Source organism: Ceratotherium simum, chromosome X (genome assembly GCF_057802395.1).
Source record: "Ceratotherium simum simum isolate JZ-2026a chromosome X, ASM5780239v1, whole genome shotgun sequence".
NCBI lineage: Eukaryota > Metazoa > Chordata > Mammalia > Perissodactyla > Rhinocerotidae > Ceratotherium > Ceratotherium simum.
In genome coordinates this window covers 38,596,112-38,618,089 of record NC_141940.1, presented here as the reverse complement: position 1 = coordinate 38,618,089, position 21,978 = coordinate 38,596,112, and the positions used below count along the sequence as shown (strand labels likewise).

General features: G+C 41.4%; 1 pseudogene; it reads left to right on the top strand.

Moving 5' to 3' along the window:
- Nucleotides 1-20,653: 20,653 nt before the first annotated feature.
- On the top strand, nucleotides 20,654-21,655 carry LOC101404503 (glyceraldehyde-3-phosphate dehydrogenase pseudogene; annotated as a pseudogene).
- Nucleotides 21,656-21,978: the final 323 nt, after the last annotated feature.

Below are 21,978 nucleotides of genomic sequence, written 5' to 3'. Positions count from 1 at the left end.
GCTTCTTTAACACTAAGGTTTATTTTCCACTTTCCCACGATAGAGCTGGATATATATCGATTTTTAGGCAAACCACAGTTGGCTGAAGAACCACCATTGATTTAATGTTCCCTTTCTTTCACACTTCCATAGGGAAAGAACTGTGCAGGCTCTAAAAAAAGGATTTCTCTGTCATCCAGGCAGGATATGAACTCTGTTGTTGCTCCTCCAAGTCAGCAGATGAACATCTGACAAGTCTGCAGGTATGCAATTCAGGTAGCACACTCAGAACTCCTTGCAGTGGTCCATGCTTATTTCCATAGCCACTCTCTTTTTCCACTGCCTGAGATCTCTTTCCCAAGGAGCGAGTTGAAGAGACAGGACAATATGTAAGCACTACTGTCTCTCTCCTCCCCAATCCTTGCCAGCCACAGAGACCCCAAGACTGGAGGCTTTGGGCTGTGTGGGCCCATCATACAGATGCAGTGGGTGGTGTGCTGGAGTTTGTCTGTACCAGTTCTTAAAGGCCAATTGTGTTCATCTCTTTCCAACTCCACATTTAGTGACATCATGCTGTTAGCTTGCAATCAACCATGGTGGGAGTATTTTCACCATGGAAATTGGCAAACACTACAAATCAGAGCTTTTTCCCCCCACAGAGCCAGTTGTTAAACATTTACCAGCACATCCCTTGGCAGGATAAACTGCCATTGTGTCAGATACAGCTCCCTTGTATGCTCAGGTGAGGTGGGACCCTTTCAGCTATTGGCAAACATTGAGAGCCTTTTACCAGCTGAAGAGATTCACTGGGCTAGGACTAGACTATTTTGGTTTAATTTCTCACTTTATTTGCTGTGACAGTCCTAACAACATATCCTCAAGGGGCACTATATTACCCAAACTTCTCACACATAAGAGGTCTCAGCCCATCAGAGAGGAATTCGAGGCCCAAGATGCTGGATACTGCTCTAAAGAGCAAATTCAAAGGAAAGTAAATGGTAGGAAAATGAATACAATGAAGGGAGCAGTAACTAGCCTGCTTTCAAGTTTCCGACCATCATTTTGGGGAGTGAGATCGATTCCATTATCAAAGAAAGAAGGGGATTGTACACAAAGCCAGGAACCAATTCGCACTTTAATGACCAAAACAGAGAGAATTGAGTTAAAGCCAATTTATAGAACCAATGAAATAGATGCAAGTTGAAACAATACAGACACAGAACAAACAGGCTTTAGGCCACGTGTAAATCTAGGCAAATACGAAACACATGGTATAGTCTCAGAGCACAGCCATTGCTTTCTGCCTTTCCCTCCCCCATACCTCTTCCCTTAAAGTTGGTCAGTCACATCTTGATAGTACTGGAACAAGAGACAGGTATCTATTGATACTCTGCCTGTGTTAGACTCCAAAGTAGAATACAAGGCACTCCCTTGCCTTCCAATAATAAGATCAACATCCAGTTCTATCTCTGGCACTCCCATAAAATCATCAAGTCTGAGTGCTAAAAGAATATTGTCTATTTCAGTCCCTTTTAACAACTTTGGATACTGAGGCCCAGAAAAATGAATTCCCCAAAGTCTCAAAGCTGGTTAGTAGCAGATCTGGGCCAAAAGCTCAGGACTAATATGTTACTATGAAGCACAAGTCATGTTTCTTAAGGTTTCCCTCTTGTAAATATCCCTGTAAAGATGGGGTATGTTCTTGTTAATTTGGGCAGACCCTGATCTTCTGGCTGTTGGTCCTAGCTTTGCTATTGTAGCTCAAATTCTACCACTCTTCTTCCAGATCACAGAAGTATTTACAAATTTAACTCACATGCAGTCCAGAAATCTTGGCTTTTAAAAGTTATTGATAGGGGCCGGCCCGGCGGTGCAAGCAGTTAAGTGCGCACATTCCGCTGCGGTGGCCCAGGGTTCGCCGGTTCGGATCCCGGGCGTGCATGGATGCACCACATGGCAAGCCATGCTGTGGCGGCGTCCCATATAAAGTGGAGGAAGATGGGCATGGATGTTAGCCCAGGGCCAGTCTTTCTCAGCAAAAAAAAGAAGAGAATTGGCAGATGTTAGCACAGGACTGATCTTCCTCACACACAAAACAAGTTATTGATAGCAAATGCTTGACACAAGAGCATCTGTGAACCAGCAGAAATTCTATCATGTGTAGGGGCAAAGCATGGCTGGGGTAGCTTTGCTGTATTCATACATGAAGAAGCTTCTACCTCCTGGTCGTACTGTCTCTGTCCTCAGAAACAGTATTGGCTCAAAATGACTGAGTACTTGGGATAGAATTTACCTCTGGACTGCAGAATTCTATTACTGGGGACTTTCTCTTTACTCTCCTATCATTTCCCAGTTGCCAAGGTAGTTCCAGTGACTACCTTGAGGTAGCAAATCTGTTTGTACAGAATACCAGCAGGTCTGCAGAAAGTGCTTCTAAGGGCATTTAGGTTCACTTCAACCCTTTTGACTCACACAATTTCTTTTTTTTTTTTGTGAGGAAGATCAGCCCTGAGCTAACATCCATTGCCAATCCTCCTCCTTTTTTTTTCCCCCAAAGCCCCAGAAAATAGTTGTATGTCATAGTTGCACATCCTTCTAGTTGCTGTATGTGGGATGCGGCCTCAGCATGGCCGGAGAAGCGGTGCGTCGGTGCGCGCCCGGGAGCTGAACCCGGGCCGCCAGTAGCGGAGCGTGCACACTTAACCACTAAGCCACGGGGCTGGCCCCACAATTTCTTTTTATACCAACTCATCATGATGCCCCATTTCAGCAGTTAGCTGGCCACTGCTATCTTTGGGATTCTTTGAATCTTGAGGATTTTCCTGAGTTTCAACAGCACAGAGTCAACTTGCAGATATCCCGTTGCAATTCTGCTGCTGTAAGGGAAAGGGAAAGGGAATATAGGGCGATAGATGACTATGTGCTGACAAGCTATAGAAAGCCTGCAGCCTTGGGAATCATACTCTTTCCACCAGGTTCAGAGCAAAGGGGATTCCTGGATCTGCTGGGGGAGAAAGAACTAACATTTGTTGAAAGTCTTCCATGTGATAGGGAAGTTAACTTGGAGTCTTCCCAAAAATTCCATGCAGTACAGGAAAACTGAAGCTAATAGAGGTCAAGATATTCAGGTAGTAAGTAGAAGAACCAGAGTGAGACTCCAGATCTGTTGGATTTCAAAGTCTATGATCTTTCCATAAGACCAGTCTGCCTCCATTAAAGGCAGGGAGGAACTTCTGAGCTGAGTCCTGACTGAACTCTTCTCACAACGCCTCCTTGAAGAATGGGATCTCCCCCACATATGTTTATAGACTCATCTGCTCAAGTCTGAGTTTGGCAGCTGCCAGCCCAGAAAGGGCATCAAAGGCAGTGGGAGGTGGAGGCAGGCCCTCCAGGTTCAGAACCCAGGGTGAACCTTGGCCTTGCTTTGGAGCATTCCCACCTGCTGACCCCTTACTTAGGCCAGATGTATAGCTCCTCACAGACCTGGCTGTCTTCACTGTACCTCCCCAACGCAAATACCGTTTGCCTCAGAAAAAAGTTCTTATTATTCAGACAACAGAACGGGCAGTCAGGTCTTGTGCAAAGTCTTGTTAACACCTGTGGAAGGTGAAATAAACAGAAAACCACTTCAACTGCCTATGGATTCTTTTGCTGAGAGCACCAAATCTTAGCATTCACTCATACAACCTACTAATAACGAGCTCCAACTATGTGCCAATGATTGTGTTAGGCTCTGGGAGTATGAAGACAAATGGCATACTCCCTCCCTCAAGGAGCTCCTAGCTCTTAGTAAAACTACAAGTGCTGAGAGGCAGCTGGTGTGATGACTAACGACATGGCCCCTAGAATCCCACTGCCAGGTTTAAGTCCTGACTCCACCACTTACTATTTGTGTAACCTTGGACAAGCGACTTAACTCTTCTGTTCCTCAGTTTCCTCATCTCTGAAATAAAGGTTAGGAAGATTAGTTAGTCCATGTAAAGCATTTATAACAATGCCCAACAGTTGTAAATCCTAAATAAATATTTATTATCATTACTGCTACAAGCCAAAGTGAACTCTTCCAAAACCTGCCCTATCAGAATGAGTGTATTCAGTGAATGAGGTAACTTTAGATTTTTAGAAAATCATTCTCAATATGTGGGTAGAAATGGAAGCTGGAGGTGAGTGGTTGTGGGGTGGTGATCTTCAAATGAGGGGAGAATGAATCTCCTTATCTAGTTTATTTTGAGAATGTGTGCCAATTAAAAGCAGGTAGTACTATTGACATTTTATAAACAATTAATTACCCTAACAGCCTCAGATATGTGGAGAGTTTCCTTAAAACAACACAGCTGGGCACTTCCCCTCTGTGGGCCTTGATTTTTCCATCTGTGTGTTGAGAGTGTTAGATCCAGTTGATTACTGAAGACCCTTCAGGTTCTGACACTCAACATTTCTTCTATTATCATTGCTCAATTGTTATTCCCAGAGAAATAGAATGTGAATAAAATCTTGAAAGATTTGTTGGAAAGTTCTTGTTGTGATAAAGAGTTTTGGCTAGGGAAGAAAATTCTGATTTAGCAACCATTGACCATTGATCAAAATATATGACTTTATTATAATTATATACCAAGATCATATACAGTAATGTAAAGATTAAGAGAAAAATTAGATTATCTAGTCCAGGGTTGCTCAACTTTGACACTATTGACATTTTAGGCCAGATTATTCTTTGCTTGGAGGGGGAGTCTGTCCTGCACCTTGTAGGATGTTCAACAGCATCCCTGGCCTCTGCCCTCCAGTAGCCAGTAGCAAACCGCCCCCCTCAGTTGTGACAAGCAAAAATGTCTCCAGACATAGTCAATGTCCCCTGGGGAGAGGATTGCCAGATTTAGCAGATGTATTTTGTCTGGCAACACTACTTGGGGAGCAGGGCAAAGTCGCCTCCAGCTGAGAACCATCAAAGTTCTAGCCCCTTGCTACTCAAAGTTCAGTGTGGGCATCACCTTGGAACTTGTTAGAAAAGCAGAATTTCAAGCCTCAACCCAGACCTACTGAGTCAGAAAAGGCAGGCATTTTAACAACTTCCCCAGGTGATCTATATGCATGTTAAAGTTTGAGAAATCCTGATTTAGTCTTAACTCTGTATATATATATATATATATACATATATATGTATATATATATATATATGTATCTGGGATAAGGCCCCCGAATCAGTATTTTTAATTCTCACTGCTGTTTCTGCCCAGTGGGTCTGAGATGCAGCAAGTTTAGGAAATGCTGATCTGGTTAGTCCAACCCCTTCATTTCACAAATGAAGCTGAGGCCCAAATGAGGCAAGTGACTTGCTCAGGTCACAAAGACTCGGTTGAAGAACCATGGTTAAGCCCCATAATTAGACCCCAGGCCCACTGACTTCTCATCTAGTATTCCGCTTACTTTCCACTGTTTATTCCGCTGTTGTTAAAGTTGTCTGCCAAAAGTTGTCTCCTCCTAAGAGGAGATAAAGGAAGCAGAGGTATTGCGAAATCTCTCACAACTCCAGAAATGTCAGGAGTTCCTGGCTTTGAAGATGGATAGCACCTGGGTAGGAATGCTGATGCTGGTCTCTATCGTCAGCTGTAAGGAGTCTTGCCAATATAAGCAGGCAGACCTAAGAGAAATTCATATCTCAACTCAGTTCAGCAGAGAATATTGCAGGCAAAAGAGCAAGAGGCTAATAGATTCAGGTGCATTTTGAAATGAAATGAGGAGTAAGCAGAGAACATTTTAAACAGTATGGCAACGAGCCTGTATTCTACTTTACGTCAGTTGAAGCACTGATGAGCCACATGACCCGTCAGTGCCAACAGCAGCGCACCGTCTCTGAGCTGACAGCCCTCTACATCCCGAGATATAGAGGCATACATTCTGAGTAGGATATGTGAGCCTGGTGTAAGGTACCCCAGGGGCCAACAGTCATCTCAGAAGAGTTTAGGAAACACCTCACTTCCCAGATTGTATTAGAACACTCTGGGATTAAGCAGTCTCTGGCTGGGGTTTGGGGCACCCAGAAGCCATTGAAATGGTGGAAAAAAACACACAACACCGCTGTGTTCTTGACCCAAGGCTGGGGCTGGAGAATTTACTGCCTCCAGAAATCAGCTCAAATTCCAATATCTTCATATTCCAGAAAGAATGCAACATTCACTTCTTAGAAGAAGAAATCTGGAAAGGGAAAGGCACGAAGCAATCTTTGCAGGCTGCCCACCCCACCTCAACCCACATAGCCCAGGGCAGAGGCAGATGGAAAAATTAATGTGTTCATTTGACAACTCCCCCACCCCCCCAAAGGCTAGACCCTGTAATTCATTTTTTCTAGGCCCCCAAGTTATTCATTAGCAAGTGTGAAGAGTGCCCAAGGGACACTGCTGGATCAAATTTACCTTTATAGTTAAAATGATTTGTTAGGATTTATGAGTAATTTCTTTAACGCCAGTCGATTATTGGGTTGTCTTAGAAAAAAGAACAAAGCTCACTTCCAACAGCTTATACTTGCCAATTTCCCCGCCTGGAATTAATCAACAAGTGGTGCAATGTTTTGAGTGCCTACTACGTGCCCTGTGCTGTGCTGGGCACAATAGAAAACACAGGATAAAAAAGATAGGATATTATCCTCATTCTCAAGAGCTTACAAATTCTATACACGCGGAACAAGGGCAGTTACACATCAAGGCACAGGCATTCAGAGTGCAGAAAAGGAATGGAGTTACCTGAGAAGAAAGGCTTCATGAAAGAGGTAGAACTGGAGTGAGGCTGTGTAGGAGGGAGTGCCTTTATGCCTTCCCAAATCACAAACCATTTGTAAAGCAAGCAGTAATCTATATGAGATCATTGGCTCAAAATATGATGTCCAATCATCTATTTGGGATTTACATAGCTTTTTTCAAATATTATGACATTCATCCATTCAACGAATATTTATTGACCCCTACTGTGTACCAGGCGTTGTTCCAGGAGCTGAGGATATACCAATAAACAAGGCAGGAAAGTCCTCGCCCTCATGGAGAGTCCATTCTAATTGGGGAAAGATACAATTAGCATATATTCAAATAATTATAAAGCAGGAAGAGACGGTAGAGAGTTAAAGAGGGTTTGATTTTATATAGAGAGAGCCAGGAAAGGCCTCTCTGAGGAGGTGACATCTGGGCTGAGATCTTGGTGAAATGAGGGAGGGACCAGGTGGCTATCTCTGGGGAGAGTAGTGTAGACTTGTTTCTCTGGTCAATCTTGCCTTGCGTGGGCATCAGCAATCCTTTGTAACATCCTACTCCCAACTATACCTGTTGCTGTTCAAGACGACAGATTCCATCTGTTCTTCTAATCTAGTGCACCTGCTTGTGGGCTAAAAAAAAATATTCCAACATTCCTTTGAGCTGATGGATTCTAGTTACCAGCAAGCATACCAGAAATTTTGGTAGTAGTTGTGTGATCATTTTAACTAATGTCAATTTTAGAGTAATGATAGAAGATGTAAATAGCTTAGTTTTGACCCAGGCAGTTTCATAACCACTAGATTCTCTGTTTCTGCCAATCATTAAAAAATCAGAGCTAAAACTATTTTAGACAGTATTATTAATCCAACTATATTATTAGTTTGACAATTCCTTTTATGAAAATAACCAGAAAATATTTCCTAAACTTAAACTCCAAAAAGCCTTCTAACTTCTGTTTTGATCTTGATAGTTTTTTTGTTGGTTTGTTTTCCTTTGTTTTTTTTTATTTTTAGTATTTTTTATTGTGAAATTTTTGTTGTACATTATTGTTTGTCAGTCACCATATAAGTGCATGCCTCCACCCCTTGTGCCCACCCCCCAGCCCCCTAGCCCCTGGTAACCACCAAACAGTTCTATCTGTCCATGTGTTGGTTTATCTTCCACATATGAGTGAAATCATGCACTGTTTCTCTTTCTCTTTCTGGCTTATTTCACTTAACATAATACCCTCCAGATCAATCCATGTTGTTGCAAATGGGACGATTTTGTCTTTATTTATGGCTGAGTAGTATTCCATGGTATATGTATACCACATCTTCTTTATCCAATCATCAGTCGAGGGACACTTGGGTTGCTTCCATGTCTTGGCTATAGTGAATAATGCTGCGATGAACATAGGGGTGCATAAGCCTCTTTGGATTGTTGATTTCAGGTTCATTGTGTACCCAGTAGTGGGATAGCTGGATCATAAGGTATTTCTATTTTTAATTTTTTGAGGAGTCTCCATACTGTTTTCCATAGAGGCTACACCAGTTTGCATTTCCACCAGCAGTGGATTAGGGTTCCCATTTCTCCACAGCCTCTCCAGCATTTATTGCTTTTCGTCTTGGTGATTATAGCCATTCTAACCGGTGTAAGATGATATCTTAGTGTGGTTTTGATTTGCATTTCCCTAATGACTAGTGATGTTGAGCATCTTGTCATGTGCCTATTGGCCATCTGTATATCTTCTTCGGAGAAGTGTCTGTTCATTTCCTCTGCCCATTTTTTGATTGGGTTGTTTGTTGTTTTCTTATTCAGTTGTGTGAGTTCTTTATATATCATGGAGATTAATCCCTTGTCAGATATATGGTTTGCAAATATTTCTTCCCAGCTGGTGGGTTCCCTATTCATTTTGATCCTGGTTTCATTTGCGTTGTAGAAACTCTTTAATCTGATGAAGTCCCACTTGTTTATTTTTTCTTTTGTTTCCCTTGTCTGAGTAGACATGGAATTCAAAAAGATCCCTTTGTGGCTGATGACGAGTAGTGTACTACCTATATTTTCCTCCAGGAGTTTTATAGTTTCAGGTCTCACCTTCAGGTCTTTGATCCATTTTGAGTTAATTTTTGTGTATGGCGAAAGAAGATGGTCTACGTTCATTCTTTTGCAAGTGGCTGTGCAGTTTTCCCAGCACCATTTATTGAAGAGACTTTCCTTTCTCAACTGTATGTCCTTAGCTCCTTTGTCAAAGATTAGCTGCCCACAGATATGAGGTTTTATTTCTGGACTTTCAATTCTGTTGCATTGATCTGTGTGTCTGTTTTTGTACAAGTACCATGCTGTTTTAATTACTATTGCTTTGTAGTATGTTTTGAAGTCAGGGATTGTGATGCCTCCAGCCTTGGTCTTCTTTTTCAGGATTGCTTTAGCTATATGGGGTCTTTTCTTGCCCCATATGAATGTTAGTATTTTTTGTTCTATTTCTGTTAAGAATGTCCTTGGGATTCTGATTGGGATTGCATTGAATCTGTAGACTGCTTTCAGTAGTGTGGACATTTTAACTGTTTATTCTTCCAATCCAAGTGCATAGAATATTTTTCCATTACTTTATGTCATCATTGATTTCACTCAATAATGTCTTATAGTTTTCATTGTATAGGTCTTTCACTTCCTTGGTTAAATTTACTCCTAGATATTTTATTCTTTTTGTTACTACTGTAAATGGGATTGTCTTCTTGAGTTCTCTTTCTGTTAGTTCGTTGTTGGTATATAGAAATGAAACTGATTTTGTAAGTTGATTTTGTACCCTGCCACTTGGCTGTAGTTGTTGATTATTTCTAATAGTTTTCCAATGGATTCTTTAGGGTTTTCTATATGTAAGATCATGTCATCTGCAAACTGTAAGAGTTTCACTTCTTCGTTGCCTATTTGGATTCCTTTTATTCCTTTTTCTTGCCTAATTGCTCTGGCCAGAACCTCCAGTACTGTGTTGAATAAGAGTGGCGAGAGTGGGCACACTTGTCTTGTTCCTGTTTTCAGAGGGATGGCTTTCAGTTTTTCCCCATTGAGTATGATGTTGCCTGTGGGTTTGTCATATACGGCCTTTATTATGTTAAGGTACTTTCCTTCTATACCCATTTTGTTGAGAGTTTTTATCATAAATGGATGTTGGATCTTGTCAAAAGCCTTCTCTGCATCTATTGAGATGATCATATGGTTTTTATTCCTCGTTTTGTTAATGTGGTGTATCACATTGATTGATTTGCGGATGTTGAACCATCCCTGTGTCCCTGGTATAAATCCCACTTGATCATGGTGTATGATCTTTTTAATGTATTGCTGTATTCGGTTTGTCAATATTTTGTTGAGGATTTTTGCATCTATGTTTATCAGGGATATTGGTCTGTAGTTTTCCTTCTTAGTATTGTCTTTGCCTGGCTTTGGTATCAGGGTGATGTTGGCCTCGTAGAATGTGTTGGGAAGTGTTTAATCTTCCTCTATTTTTTGGAATAGTTTGAGAAGGATAGGTATTAAGTCTTCTTTGAATGTTTGGTAAAATTCTCCAGAGAAGCCATATGGTCCTGGACTTTTATTTTTTGGGAGGTTTTTGATTACTCTTTCAATCTCTTTCCTTGTGATTGGTCTATTCAGGTTCTCTATTTCTTCTTGATTCAGTTATGGGAGGTTGTGTGAGTCTAAGAATTTATCCCCTTCTTCTAGATTGTCAAATTTGTTGGCATATAGTTTTTCATAGTATTCTCTTATAATCTTTTCTATTTCTGTGGTATCTGTTGTAATTTCTATTTTTTCTTTTCTAATTTTATTTATTTGAGCCTTCTCTCTTTTTTTTTTTTTTTGGTGAGTCTGGCTAAGGGTTTGTCAATTTTGTTTACCTTCTCAAAGAACCAGCTCTTTGTTTCATTGATCCTTTCTACTGTTTTTTTAAATTTCAATTTCATTTATTTCTGCTCTGATTTTTATTATTTCCCTCCTTCTGCTGACTTTAGGCTTTGTTTGTTCTTCTTTTTCTAATTCTGTTAAGGGTAGTTTGAGGTTTCTTCATTGGGCTTTTTCTTGCTTGTTAAGGAGGGCCTGTATTGCTATGAGTTTCCCTCTCAGGACCACTTTTGCTGCATCCCATGTGAGTTGGTATGGTGTATTTTCATTTTCATTTGTCTCCAGATATGATTTGATTTCTCCTTTAATTTCATCAATGATCCATTGGTTGTTTAGTAGCATGTTGTTGAGTCTCCACAGCTTTGTCAATTTCCTGGTATTTTCTTTGTAGTTGATTTCTAGCTTCATGGCATTATGGTCAGAAAAGATGCTTGTTATGATTTCAATCTTCTTAAATTTATATAAGCATGCCTTGTTTCCCAGCATATGGTCTATTCTTGAGAATGTTCCATGCACGCTTGAGAATAATGTGTAATCTGCTGCGTTTGGATGGAGTGCTCTATATATATCAGTTAAGTCCATCTCATCAGGTTTTTCATTTAGGTCCATTATTTCCTTATTGATTTTCTGTCTGGCTTCTCTTTCCACTGATGAAAGCAGGGTGTTAAAATCCCCTACTATTATTGTGTTGTTGTTAATATCTCATTTTAGGTTTGTTAATAGTTGCTTTATGTACCTTGGTGCTCCTGTATTGAGTGCATATATATTTAAAAGTGATATGTCTTCTTGGTGGAGTGTCCTTTTATCATTATATATTGCCTCTCTTTGTCTCTCATTACCTGTTTTATCTTGAAGTCAACTTTGTCTGATATAAGTATGGCAACACCTGTTTTCTTTGGTTTGCCATTAGCTTGGAGTATTGTCTTCCATCCTTTCACTCTGAACCTGTGTTTGTCTTTAGAGCTGAGATGTGTTTCCTGGAGGCAGCATATTGTCAGGTCTTGTTTTTTAATCCATCCCAGCACTCTGTGTCTTTTGATTGGAGAGTTCAGTCCATTTACATTTAGGGTAATTATTGATGTATGGGGGCTTGTTGTTGTTATTTTATCGGTTTTTTTCCTGTTCTTTTGCATTTCTTTTGTTTCTCCTCCTGTGTGTTTTGGACTGCTAATTCAGTTTGGTAGTTCTATATGGGGATTCTCTTAGTTTTCTCTTTCTTTATCATGTGTGAATCTGTTCTGCTTATTTGGTTAGTGGTTACCATGAGGTTTGTATAAAAAATCTCGTGGATGTGATAGTCCATTTTTTGATGGCCTCTTATTCCCTTAGACTAAGTCAATTCGATCCCTACCCTCTTCTTCTTCTGTTATTGTCGTCACATCTTATTCCTTCTTGTGTTGTGAGTTCGTATTGAACGTGATGAGGTTATATTTATTCTTGGTGCTTACCCTCCCTTGATCTTTGCTTTTATAATTAAATGTTTGCTAATCTATTTTAATAGAGGACTGCAATTTTTCTTGTTTTGTCAACCTATTTTCCTCCTTGTTGAAAACTTTGAATCCCCTTTCTCTTTTTTTTCTCAGGGATGCGTGCCTTCTTGAGCACTTCTTATAGTGGGGGTCTTGTGGCAATGAACTCCCTTAGCTTTTGTTTATCTGGAATAGTTATTATTTCTCCATCATACCTGAAGGATATTTTTGCTGGATAGAGTATTCTTGGCTGAAAGTTTTTGTCCTTCAGAATTTTGAATATATCGTTCCACTCTCTCCTAGCCTGTAAATTTTCTGTTGAGAAATCGGCTGAGAGCCTGATAGGAAATCCGTTGTATGTTATTTTTTTTTTTTTGTCTAGTTGCCCTTAATATTTTTTCTTTGTCATTGACTTTTGCCAGCTTTACTACTATATGCTTTGGAGAGGGTCTTTTCATGTTGATATATTTAGGAGATCTATTTATTTCATTCACTGGTATTTCCAGCTCCTTCCCCAGGTTTGGGAAGTTCTCAGATATTATTTCTTTGAACAAGTTCTCTGTTCCTTTTTCCCTCTCTTCTCCCTCTGGAATACCTATAATCTTTATGTCGCATATTTCTCAGAGAGTTTCTTCATTTCTTTTAAGTCTTAGTTCTCTTTCCTCCTTTATCTGGAGCATTTCTGCATTGCTGTCCTCAATATTGCTAATTCTTTCCTCCATATTGTCAGCTCTGATGCTTAAGGCTTCCAGATTTGTCTTTATCTCCTCTATTGTGTTTTTCATCTCTAAGATTTCTGATTTTTTTTTATAGTTTCAATCTCTTTTGTGAAGAAACTCCTGATTTCATTGAATTGTCTGTCTGTGTTTTTTTGTATTTCATTAAACTTTTTTATGATGGCTATTTTGAATTCTCTGTCATTGAGGTTATACATTTCTGTGCTTTCTGGGTTGACTTCGGGGTGCTTGTCATTTTCCTTTTGGTCTGGAGATTTAACATATTTTTGCATAGTGCCTGTCAGTGTTGGCTTACTTTTCCTCATAGTGAAAATATATGGTCGCAGTTTCCTCTTGCTGCTGCTGGGTGGGGGTCAAGGGCTGTGTATTCTGGCCTGCCTAAATCCACGGGCACTCTCGTTGGCCCCTGGCTGATCTGAGGCATGGCTGAGTGGAGGCTGCCAGGGGGAAGCATGGGAACAGCTGGAGCTGGAGTGTGGGAACAGCTGAGACTGTAGTGCAGCTAGGCCGAAGCAGCTGGGGCTTGGGTGCTGGTGGGTTGAAGCAGCTGCAGCTGAAGTGCTGCTGGGGCAAAGAAGCAGGAGCTGGAGCACTGCTGGGCTGAAGAAGCTGGAACTGGCGTGCGCTGGGCCAAAGAAGGAAGAGCTGCAGCACCGCTGTGCCAAAGAAGCTAGAACTGGAGTGCGCTGGGCCGAAGAAGCTGGAACAGGAGTGTGCTTGGCCAAAGAAGGAGGAGCTGGAGCGCCGCTGGGCCAAAGTCGCTGGAGCCTGAGCACAGGCCAAGCCAAAGCTGCTGGAGCTGGGGAGGGGGGGGCGGTCAAGCTGAAGGAGCAGGGGCCGTGGTACGGTGGAGCCGGGGAAGTTGGAGTTGTGGCTTGGTCCAGCCAGAGAAGCTGGGGCTGTGGTGTGGTGGGGCCCAAGCTGCCGCTGCCTCTGGTGTGGGGGCACAGGCTCACCCTGCTGCTGGTCAGGCCCGGGCACCTGGGGGCTACTGCCTGTGGAGGTGGGGCATGGCCACACTATCCCTGTTGGTGGGGCCTGGGCACCTGTCGGCCGCTGCCTCTGGGGATGGAGCTGAGATGAAGCACCACTGTGCTGAAGTGCCGGTCAGCCAGGCCGGATGGGGGAGGGGTGCTTACCTTCGCCTCCCTGATCTCAGAGGCCTCCTGCCTCGCTGTCCTCTCTGCTTTCCTGAGGGGCTAGCTTGTTGAAACTACCCTCACAACAGTTCCGCTCCCTCCATAGGGGGATCCCCATGGGCTGTGAGGGGTCTTGGAGAGCACTGGTTTTCATGCAGCGAGCTGCCCCTCCCCCTCCTCTGAGAGCCACGTGGTCTCAGTTTCTGGGTCGCAGTCCTTGGGGAAGGAAGAGAGCTCCTCTTACCACCTTCCACTTACTCTGGGGATTCCAGCATCTCAGTCCTTGGGTGTATGGCTGCCTGGGTGCCTCAGACGTCCCCTGCATTGTGTGAATAGCTTCTTTTGGAATATGAATGTCCTTTTTGTTGTGTCTTAGAGGGGGAGAGTTCAATGGGGGAAGCTCACTCCGCCATGATACTGACATCACTCCCTTGATGATAGTTTATTTTTAAGAGCACATTATAGCAACTTTATTCTGTGAGTCTTATGAAGGCTTCAGACCAAAAGCAATAAAATTCTGAACTGACCTAAATGCCTTCCCCTCCACCTCTCCAATTCCTTTCCATGCCAAATCCTCATAACTCTGTGAAGCCTGCTCATTCAGCCTCATGTAAGGTTTGCTTCCACAATAGACTATTCCAGAATGGGAACTACATCTTATACTTTGTTTATACCCCTCTACTGTACCTATCACAGTGCTTTGCCCCCAGGTACTGTATAAATACTTGTTTGTTAATCAATTAAATGTAAGCACTAATTGAGGTAATCCTGGACAGAAAGAATGGTGCTATAGAAACTGTCTTTCCAAGTTCCTTGTTGGTAAATTCACAGTTAGTGATGCGCTCTCTGATAACTGGAGTTCTAGGGACAAGGGGAATGACTGACCCTGTCAACAAGGGCAGCTTCCTGGTCAGACACTGAGTCATTGTATGGTAATCTATCTGTCCAGTAAACCAAATCATCTCTTACATGCACAGGTCACTGCAGAGAAGTTGACTTTCCCTCCTTCTGGAAAATGCAGAGCCACTTGTCTGGGAAATGGATCACTCCAATATCCTATCTTTAGCATAGAATTCAGTGTATTCCTGACTCTTTGGAGCAGTGTCTAGGATGACTTGGGCATTTCAAATAGAACTATTAACCATGAATGGAGAAAATTTGTCACTTAGATTAGGCTGATGGAAGAGGGTAGGGAGGCCAATGGACAGATGCAAGAGATGTTTTGAAAGTACGGTAAGTGATAGGCTATGGGGATAAGACAGATGTTAACTAATATGTTTCTAATATGGGGCCTGGGAGAATAATGACTTCTTCCTTTACCTTAAGCACTGCCATCCGTTGTCAATCCTAAAGCAAAAAGGCCAGCAGAGTATGCATCTCTTCTAAGTTACTACCATTGCCTCCAATCTTGGCCTCTAAGAAGGCTGCATTTAATGACTCCTCTTCCATCCTTCTATTTGTTTGAAAGTTAAGCTTTTAGTTATCATTGACTTGTTGTGGGGCTGTCAAGTGTGATTTATCAGTAGCTTGTTCACAGTGACCTTTAAAATACAACCACGTCATTGCAGCCATGGCATTTTCTCAGTATCAGAGAAATTATTCAATTGACATAGTCATACTCTTTTACAACTTACTAAATGTATGGGGTGCTGGGCCCTTTCTGTTTGGTTCTGTTTCATTAGAACTTGATAATATATTAGCTGGATATTGATTAACACTTAGCCTTGAAAGTTAATTTGAATATTTTAGTTACTAAATGTATCCTTAACCATTTCTCCAACAGGGCTACAGTGAATCAAATAAGCACGATTATTGGAACATTTGGCAAGCTGCTATTTGCAAGAATGGTTTTAATCTTTCAGGCTGGTCAGCTTTGTTCTCAAAGGCAACTTCTTCTTGAATGAGCAATCTAATTTAGTAACGTGATTTCCTTTTCTGGCTTTTGCTTTTGAAACCATGTTAACATTTTTTTTCTTAAGAGTGATATGGTGTTTTTCTTCTGTTCAGGTAGTATTTTCTTGAAGGGGATCTTGAAATAGAGATCGATGAAGGGCCCACTGGGACTCAACTAGTGGACCAGAAGAATGCCATAGGTTCATGGTGCAACCCAGCAGGCATGTTCTTCATCTTGAGTGGATTCAAATTAGAATTTCCCCAAGACACTTCTGATGTGGTTCCAGATTATATAGCATCATTTGGGAAGAGTGTAATTAAATTGGTGCAGCTTTTACAGAGAGCAAGTTGGTGGCAATATAATATTATAATATTACGTGTCACTTATCATATTGGCAAAAATTTTAAATATTGATAGAAGCCAGTGGGGGTAAAATTGTGGGGTCATAGGTGCTCTCATACTCAATTGATGGGAGTGTATACTATCTTTGGAGAGTAATTTGGCAATACGAATGAAAATTGTAAATGCCTGTGGTGTTTGATCTAGCAACTCCTTTCTGACACTTAGACTAAAGATATAGTTGTACAATTTGGCAAAATGTGTACAACTATATTCACTGTGGAATTATTAGTTTATTACCAAAAAAAACTGGAAACAACTTAGTTTCCATTAACTAGTTGAATAAGTGATAATTTCAGGGACGGTGCCCTGCTGGTGGCACTGACGGGTCATGTGGCTCATCAGTGCTTCAACTGTAATATAGAATACCATGCTACTGTTACAAATAATAGAGTAAATATGTTTGATTGCTTTGAAACATCCCCAAGGTGTTTGAAAAAAGCAAATTACAGTATGGCCTGTGTATTAGTCAGGATTCTCCACAGAAATAGAACCAATAGGAGATGATAGATAGATAGATAGATAGATAGATAGATAGATAGATAGATAGATAGATAGATAAACAGGACAGATAGATAGATGATAGATAGATACATAGACAGATAGATACACACAGACATATAGAAAGATATTTATTATAAGGAATTGGCTCAGGTAATTGTGGAGGCTGAGAAGTCCCAAGATGTACAGCGATCAAGCTAAAGACCCAGGAGAGCCAATGGTGTAAGTTCCAGTCCAAAAGCTGGCAAGCTTGAGACCCAAGAAGAGCTGATGTTTCAGTTTGAATCCAAAGGCAGGACAAGACGGATGATCCAGATCAAACAGCCAGGCAGGAAAGTTCCCTCTTACTTGCAGGAGGGTCAGCCTTTTTGTTCTATTCAAGCCTTCATCTGATTGGATGATGCTCACCCACATTAGGGAAGGCAATCTGCTTTACTCAATCTACCCATTCAAATGTTAATCTCATCCGAAAACATCCTCACAGACACGCCCAGAATAATGTTTAACTAAATGTCTAAATAAAGTTTAAACATCTGGGCATCATGTGACCCAGGCAAACTGACAGGCAAATTGACACATAAAATTAACCATTACAGTATATATGGTATAATCTCATTTTTCTAAAAAAAGATTAAATAAAAAGACAACTATATGCATGGACAGAAGAAACTATTAACATCAATCGCCTCTGAGGAGAGGGCCAGAGGTTTGGGGTATGGATTGGGTACTTCTTTCACTTTATACTCTTCGTTACATTTTTGTTTTTAGTCAATTTTTAAAATCATATTCTTGGATTTCTTTATTACTTTTATAATTTTAAAAATGAGTTAATAATAAAGTAGAAGGTAATATGGAAGTCCCTTTAGCTCAGGCCCGTGGGAATGGTTGTAAGGAACAGGGCCCTGGGTTGGGGGGACCGTGGCAGGAGAAAAATCTATACAGAAGTGCTGGCTGTTGACAGGTTGTAAGGGTGGCACAATTTTCCCCTTGCCTTTCCTTATCTCCTCTTTCTAATCTCTTCTGTCTGTTGTGTACCCATTACCCCTCATGCCTGATGGTTTCGAGCCTCTAAATGCAAGAACCCTCCATCTCCACTCATGGCTCTTTTCTTGCAGCACATTTGGGGTTCAACTCTTTACTTCCTCTCCCTTTCTCTTACCTTATTGATCCCAAATGAGAGCAGAGCCCACATAATTTTCACTCTGGTAAGAGTTTATACATGAATTAATCAGTAGATGCTACTAACTGGTAATTATTTCATTTATTTATTCAACAAACATGTAACATGTACTGAGTGTCTACAATGCATGCATTATTGTGCTAGAGAATAGGCAGTTCTACGCAGGAGAAGTGGTGAGTTGGGATTAGGAAAGGCTTACTAGAGGAGATGTGGAAAGTGGGGCAGGAGCAACCTCTGTCAAGATTTGGAGATGTGAAATTGCATTACCTTTAAGAAAAACTATATTGTTTGCTATGGCTGGAAAATGGAATATGAGGAGTGCCCACAGTCAGAAATGAGGCTAGAGAGATAGACAGGAGGTATCAGCAAGACAATTCTTCATCATGTGAGACTGTCTTTCTCTTTTCAGAGTGTTTGGTATTCCTATCCCTTCCCTACTAAATGCCAGAAGTAACCCCCTCGGTTATAATAATCAAAAAAGCTCCACTACACATACACCTTTCTAAACACTCCTAAAGGAGTACCCTCCCCATCTTGGTTGAGAACCACTGGAGCTTGATCAAGGATGACCTTTTAGACTCTGCTAATGTGTTTGGATTTGCTCCTATAGGGCCTGAGCTTCTCAAACTACAGTAGGAGATCGTGTGCAACAGGATACTTGAATTCCTAAGATAAACATGGCTAATCTTCTTGAAGCATCCATTTTACCCAAATACTTTTTTAAATTAATGGAAATATGGCAATACATAATTTTATATTAAAATAAACACAGATATAATATGGAGTAGAATGCTAAATGACTATGAATTCTTAAGGTAAAAGAAGAGAAAATTTCTACTTGCCCTGGGCTGCTTCTAACTATACTCCAAACTCCTGGCGATATTTCAGTTGGAAAGTTAGAGAAGCAATGCAAATTATGGCAATGAAGTGTTTGAAACAAGAGAAAAGTATGGCCAGATTTGCATTTTAGAAAGGTCACTTTATCTGCTATTGGGGAATGCATTGGAAGAAGGTGAGTCATACAGACAGGCCAGTTGGGAGTAATAATGATAAAAGCCTATACTAGGGAGAGGAGGGATGGAGATGAGAGATATTTAGGAAGTATAATTGACATAGCTCAATGAATGACTAGATATGGAGAATGAAAGAAAGGGAGCTATTGATGACGCCAACCATGTTTCTGGCTTGAGCAGCTAGTGAGTAATAAAATAGAGAAGTTAAAGGATTTGCAGAATTGGGGAAGGAAAGGGAAAAGTTAATTCAAGTTTTCGAACATGTTGAGTTTGAGTTGATTATAGATTTCCAATGGATATGTCTAGTAGGCAATAGTAAATATACATCTCCAGCTCAGTGCAGAAATCTGGGCTGGTAATCTAGCTGTTGACATTGTAATTATGTTGGTGGTCATTGAAGCCATAGGCGTGGATGAGTTAACCCAAGGAAAGTGAGTAGAGTGACAAAAGAAGAGTTTGGAGATGAGAAACCTGGGAAACAATGACATTCAAAGGTTTGGTTGAGGAGAAGGAGCCTGCAAAGGAGGCTGAGAAAGAGTAATTCTAAATGTAGGGGGAAAAAACAGGAAAGAATACTGCCATGGAAGTCAAGAAAGAAGGAAGTTTTAAGTAGAAGGGAGTGGCCAACAATTTCAAATGACAGAAACTAAAGGCAGGTAGTGACTGAGATGTGTAAATTGAATTTGACAATTAAGAGCGGACCTTTAAGTAGTTTCAGCTAGATTGCAACAGGTTGTAATGGGTTTGGAGTTCCCACTGCAGTGAGATAATGAAATGCATAGGATGATAGCTCGTTTGGGGGGAATTTTTGTTTGTTTCTTTGTTTGTTGTTATTAGAATAAGTCTTGATCATCTTTAAATACTGAGGGGAAGTAACTAGGAGATTAGGAAAGATTAAAGGTAGATTTGAGCAAGAGGAAAATTAATGAAGATCTCAGAGCATATGTGAAGGGGTGAGATCCAGATCACAAGTAGAAGGGAAGAAGACAAGGATGGGTCTAGATGTAGGTATATTTGTCACCATGTCAAGGGAGAAAGTTTGGAGTACTCCCTCTCCCAAATGGCCTTTATTATCTTGGTGATAGAGGAAGCAAAGCAACCTGCTGTAAGAGTAAGGTGTAGATAGGGTGGAGAAGAAGTCTGAGGAGAGTCGTTAAAGTTTGTAAAAGGCATTAAAGGGATGGGGAAAGTTACTGACTGAGGCAATATGGAGGGATTTCTGGGTAGTGTTGTGGTTCTAACTCCTGAAGACTAAGCTTTCACAGGAACCTCAGTGTGGTTGTGTGATTATTTCTTTCTACGCTGAGCAACCTAGGCATAGAAGGAGAGATATGATGGCCTGAAATACAACTTTGTTCAGTGAATAAAATTTGCTGACTGAGGGCCGGCCCTGTGGCTTGGTGGTTAAGTGCGCGCGCTGCGATGCTGGCGGCCCGGGTTCGGATCCCGGGTGCGCATCGAGGCACCACTTCTCTGTCCATCCTGAGGCCGAGTCCCACATACAGCAACTAGAAGGGTGTGCAGCTATGGCATACAACTATCTACTGGGGCTTTGGGGGCAAAAAATAAAATAAATAAAATCTTTAAAAAAAAAAAAAATTTGCTGACTGCTGGGGAGCAATGAAGTCTCATAGCCCAACCTGTTATCTGACCATTAAAAATTAAGTGGTTCACTGTCTGTTCCTCTGTGCTCAGCACATAGCTGCACCATTTTTGGCAGTGCCAGCCACATTCCAGAAACATGATAGTGAAGATAGGAATAAACAAGTTTGGCTGTATTGGAACCTGGTCTGAAGGCTGCTTTCATCTGTAATGAAGTGGATATCGTCATCATTTATGGCTACCCTAGCTACATCATCTGCATGTATGATTCCACCTATGAAAAATTCAACAGTACTGTCAAGGCTGAGAAAGGAAAGCATGCCAATGATAGGAATCCCATTCCCATCTTCTAGGAGTGAGATATTACCAACATCAAATGGGATGATGCTGGTATTGAATATGTTGTGGAGACCACTAGTCTCTTCCCACTCTTGGAGAAGGCTGGAGCTCACTTGAGGGTTGGAGGATCATCATCTCTTCTCCTTCTGCAGATGTCCCCATGTTTGTGATGGAAGGGAATCATAAGAGGTATGACCACTACCTCAACATTATCAGCATTGCCTCCTGCACCATGAACTGCTTGGCACCCTGGTCAAAGTTATTTATCCATGACAACTTTGGTACCATGGAGACACTCATAATCACGATTCACACCACCACTTCCTCCCTGAAAAATGTGGATGGCCCCTCTGGAAAACTATGGCATGTTGGTCCTGGTGCTACTCAAATCATCATCCCTGCAAACACTGACACCACCAAGGCTGTGGGTAAGGTCATTCCTGAGCTGAATGAGAATCTCATTGGCATAGTCTTCTGTGTCTTTACCCACAACATATCTGTCATGCATCTGACATACATTCTGGAGAAAGCGGATAAATATGGTGACATCAAGAAGGTGTTAAGTCAAGCATTGAAGGGCCCCTTGAAGGACATCCTGGCCTACACAAATGACCAGATTGTCTTCTGTGAGTTTAACAGTGACGCCTATTCCTTTATCTTTGATTCTTGGGCCAGCATTGCCCTCAATGACCATGTTGTCAAGCTCATTTACTGGTATGACAACAAATTTGGCTACAGGAACCACATTGCAGACTTCATGGTTCACATGACATCTAAGGAATAAGAGCCCTAAATCAATACTCCCAACAACAGCACAAGAGGAAGAGAGAGGTCCTCAGTTCTGGGGAGTCCTATCTCAAATCTACCTCTCAACACATTGAGAATCTTCATTCTCAACATGAGTCCTATCCCATGTCCCCTAGAAGAAGGATACCATCAACATAGTATCCTATACCCAGCAGGGAAAAAAAATGGGGTGGTTTGCTATGAACAAAACTTTGAAGCCAATTGCCAGCCAAAGAGTATGAGGCCCTGCAAATAATAGCTTTAGTGCAGGTACCACTTGGACATGGAATAGAAATGGGCCTTAGCTCATGGTCTCTAGGC